Genomic DNA, 4,850 nt, shown 5'->3' with positions numbered 1-4,850 from the left:
AAAGAAAGAAAGAAGAAAGAAACTACACATTAAACATTTTCATTTGGATGTCTTAGGCATTCCAAATCTAACATGTTCAAGAGGAATTTTAATTCCTCTAAACTTCTCCCTCCTTTCTGTTCTCATCACATTACACAGCACCAATAGCCTCCTAACTGGTCAAGACCGAAACTTAAACATCCTCCTTCATTCTTCCATTTCCTTCATTCCTAATGTTGAATTCATAAGGAAATCCAATAAATTCAGTCTTCAAAATATACTTTGAGTCCACTTTTCCTCATATCCACTACCACAGCTCTAGATCACACAGCATTATCACTCCTGTTGCCTACTGAAACAACCTCCTAAGTTGACTGCTACTCCTCTAAATACCTTCAATCCGTTCCCCACCTAGCGGCTAACATGAATTGAAAATGTTAGATTTCTTGCCCTCTATGCCTAACTTTCATTATTTCTCATTGCATCAAAATAAAATCTATCCTTCTTAAACGTGGAGTACAAAATGCTGCATAATCAACCTTAGCCAATCTCTTCAGTCTCACCTTGTGCTCAAGCAACACACCTCTCTCCGCTTCCATAAGTATGCCAATCTTTTCATTGACTTTTCTCCATTGTTTCCTCTCTTACAAACTCTTCCCACCCCAAATATATCCCATCGCTAAATTATTTTTATCTTCAGGATTCAGTTTAAATGACATGCCCTCAGTATACTGCCCAAACTACCTCTTATTTTTCTTCTCCTTCTCCTTCTCCTTCTCCTTCTTCTTCTTCTTCTTCTTCATTTTGGGATGGGAATTCACTCTGTTGCCCAGGCTCGAGTGCAGTGGCATGATCACTGCTTACTGAAGCCTCAACCTCTTGGACTCAAACAATCCTCCCACCTCAGCCTCCAAGTATCAGGGACGACAGACATGTACCACCATTCCTGGCTACTGTGTTTTATTTTTTGTAGAGATGAGGTCTCCCTGTGTTTCCCAGGCTGGTGTCAAACTCCTGGGCTCAAGCAATCCTCCCATCTCAGCCTCCTAAAGTGCTGGGATTATGAGCAGGAGCCATGGTGCCCAGCCTTCTTCTTATTCTTCTTTCAATTGTTCTTCAAATTCTTTTTTGTTCTTAAATTCATGTTTATCAAAGTATACTTACATATAAAGAAATTTGCCTTTTTTAGGTATACAATTCAATGAGCTCTGACAAACCTATATGGTCATGTATCACCACAATAAAAATTTAGTAAATTCCATCACACCTAAAATTTCACTCATATCCTTTCATATGCAATACTTCCCCTCTTGCAACAATTGATCTGATTTCTGCCAATGGTTTTGCCTTTCCAGAATGTCATTGTGATGGTGAATTTTATGTGTGAACTTGACTAGGCCACAGGGTGCCCGGACATTTGGTCAAACACTATTCTGGGTATATCTGTGAGGGGGTTTCTGAATGAGAGTAACATTTGCATTGGTAAACTGAGTAAAGACTACAAATTAGACTGCCCTCCCTGATGTGGGTGGGTCTTGTCCAATCCACTGAATGCCTGAATAGATCAGAAAGGCCAAGTAAAGGGAACATCTCCTGCCTGCCTGCCTTGAGCAAGGACATCAGTCTCTTACTTTCTTTGAACTTGAACTGAAACAATGGCTCTTCTTGGGTCTCAAGCCTGCTGGCTTTTAGACTGGAACTGACACCACTGGCTCTCCTGATTCTCAGGCCTTCAGACTTATACTGGAACTATACCATAGGTTCTCCTAAAGCTTGCTGGCTGCACATCTGGGAACTTCTCAGCATCCATAATTACATGATCTAACTCTTTACAATAAATCTATTTAGATAGCTGGATAGGTGGCTGGATAGATAGGTAGGAAGGTAGGTAAGTAGTTATATAGGCAGACAGGCAGACAGAGATAGATAGATAGATAGATAGATAGATAGATAGATAGATAGATAGATAGATAGATAGATAGATAGATAGAAAGAATAGGTGATAGGTAGATGGATAAATAGATACATGATTGATTGATAGATGGATGGATGGATAGATAGATAGATAGATATGCTCTTTCTTTCTTTATGCAGCTCCAAGTTTCTGACCTATATCATTTTTCTTTTCTCTGAAGAACATTTAACATTTATTGTAAGGCAGATCTACTGGCAACAAACTTCTTCAGTTTGTGTTCATCTGAAAAGGTCCGTACTTCTTCTTCACCTCTGAAGAATCATTTCAGAGGACACAGAATTCCAGATTGGTAGTTTTTTTCTCTCAACACTACATTTCACTGACCTCCTTGCTTGCATGTTTCTGAGGAGAAGTTGGGTATAATTTTTATCTTTTTTACCCTGTAGGTAAGGTATGTTTTTCCTCTGACTTTTTAAAGACTTTTAAAATATAAGACTTTTAAAATATGGTATTCCTAGGTGTCGTGTTTTTTTGTGGTGATAATTGTGGTTATTACTGTCTTGGCATTTATCCTGTGTAGTGTTCTCTGGGCTTCCTGAATCTGTGATTTGATATCTGACATTAATTTGCAGAAATTATCAGTCATTATTGCTTCAAGTATTTCTTCTGTTCTTTTATTTATGTCTTCTCCTTCTGGTATTTTCTTTTTTTCTTTTCTTTTTTGAGATGAAGTCTAGCTCTGTTGCCCAGACTGGAGTGCAGTGGTGTAATCTCGGCTCATTGCAACCTCTGCCTACAGATGTGAGCTACCGTGCCTGGACTCCTTCTGGTATTTTCTTTTTTATTTTTATTATGATACGGAGTCTCACTCTGTTGCCCAGGCTGGAGTGCAGTGGCATGGTCTCGGCTCACTGCAACCTCCACCTCCCAGGCTCAAGCAATTCTCCTGCCTCAGCCTCCAGAGTAACTGAGATTACAGGCACCCACCACCATGCTTGGCTAATTTTTGTGTTTTTATTAGAGACAGGGTTTCACCATGTTGGCCAGGATGGTCTCGAACTCCTGATCTCAGGTGATCCACCCACCTCGGCCTCCGAGGTGCTGGAATTACAAGTGTGAGCCACTGTGCCTAGCACTTGTGGTATTTTCATTCCATTTATATAACACCTTTTGTAGTTGCCTTTTCTTGGATTTTCTGTTGGGATTTTTTTTTCAATCTTTTTTTCTTTTTGCTCTTCTATTTTGGAAGTTTCTATTGAGATACACTCAAGTTCAGAGATTATTTTCTCAGCCATGTCCAATCTATTAATAGACCCATCAAAAGCATTCTTCATTTCTGCTGCAGTGTTTTTATTTCTGGCATTATGTTTATGCTTAGAATTTCCATTTCTCTGCTTACCCATTGCCATCTGTTCTAGAAGGCTGTCTACTTTATTCACTAGAGTCTTTAGCATATGAATCATAGTTGTTTTAGGTTCATGGTCTCACCATTTCAATATCCCTGTCATATATGAATCTGGTTCTGAGGATTGCTCTGTCTCTTAAAACTGTGGAGTTTTTGTTCTGTCTTGCCTTTTAGTCTGCCTTGTAGTTTTTGTTTCTTGATACCTGAACATGATGTAGTATGTAAAGGGGGCTGTAGTAAAAAAGCCTTTAGTAATGTGTGGGAAGATGTGTGGGAAGGAAAAGTATTTTATAGTCCTATGATTAAGTCTCAGTCTTTTTTTTTTTAAAGCCTTTCAATTTTAATAATCAAAAAAAGTTCCTTCTTTTTTTTTTTTGAGAAGGAGTCTCGTTCTGTCACCCAGGCTGGAGTGCAGGGCTCATTGCAACCTCCGCCTCCCATGTTCAAGCATTTCTCCTGTCTCAGCCTCCCGAGTAGCAGAGATTACAGGTACATGCCACCATGCCCAGCTAATTTTTGTATTTTTAGTAGAGACAGGGTTTCACCATGTTGGTCAGGCTGGTCTCAAACTCCTGACCTCGTGATCTGCCTGCCTCAGCTTCCAAAGTGTGGGATTACAGGTGTGAGCCACCATGCCCAGTAAAAGTTTCATTTTTTATTTAGCTTTTTGACCCTGTGCTTGTGCCTTCAACACTTTCACAACAATTTCTGTTCCTCGATAAGGAAAGCATGCTTGATGCTGTCATGAACACATTTAGCACAAATGGAACCACCATATTCTCTGACATTTTTGTTTGTTTGTTTTGGACAATTTCATAAGAACTTTAGGTCTTACAGCACTAACCCCTCGAAGTCGGCCTGGGTACAGGCCACATGCAGATCTTGGTGCTTTCCCAACCTTCTTGGTATAAAAGTAAACAATTCTATTACCTGGGGTTCGGGACAGCATAGTTTTGTTAGAGGCTATATTGTAGGAAAGCCTACGATGGTATATCAAACACTGGACCATTCTGAGTGCCTGTAAACAACATCAGTGAAAGAGGAAGAAGAAAGTCTTTGCGAGTTCAAAGGTCAAATAGGATTCAGTCTCAGTCCTTTAATGAGCCCGTGCCTCTGGACTGTGAACTTCACAAGTGCTTCTCAGTACCTCCCTCACCACCATTAGGTGGAACAGGATAACTAGAGCTGGCTGGAGTTGGATATTTCTCTTCCCCCAAATCAATAAGACTCTGAAAAAACTTTACTAGATTAGGCTCTGGTAAAACAGTTTCTCTCAAGGGCAGGCCTTGTTAAGAACAGAAAGCTCTAGCATATTTCAAAATGGTTCCTTGTCCCCTTCCCCTGATGAAATCCCAAAGGGATTTTGGCCAATCTTTACTGTGTGAACCTGATTGAGTGCCTGGAGGTAAAACTCAGAGAAGTATGAAAATTGCTCTATGACTGGGTCCCCCTGGAGTTTTTATTTATTTTTATTTATTTGTTTTATTTTATTTTTTGAGATGGAGTCTCACTCTGTTGCCCAGGCTGGAGTGCAATGGTGTGATCTCGACT

At 40.0% G+C, this 4,850-nt stretch overlaps 1 pseudogene; it reads right to left on the bottom strand.

The window, feature by feature from the left end:
- Positions 1-3,954: 3,954 nt before the first annotated feature.
- Positions 3,955-4,308, bottom strand: LOC105505548 (annotated as a pseudogene).
- Between the last annotated feature and the right edge of the window lie 542 nt (positions 4,309-4,850).

Source organism: Colobus angolensis, unplaced genomic scaffold, assembly GCF_000951035.1.
Source record: "Colobus angolensis palliatus isolate OR3802 unplaced genomic scaffold, Cang.pa_1.0 Scaffold126, whole genome shotgun sequence".
In the NCBI taxonomy this organism is placed as follows: domain Eukaryota; kingdom Metazoa; phylum Chordata; class Mammalia; order Primates; family Cercopithecidae; genus Colobus; species Colobus angolensis.
This window is presented reverse-complemented; position numbering and strand designations above follow the sequence as displayed.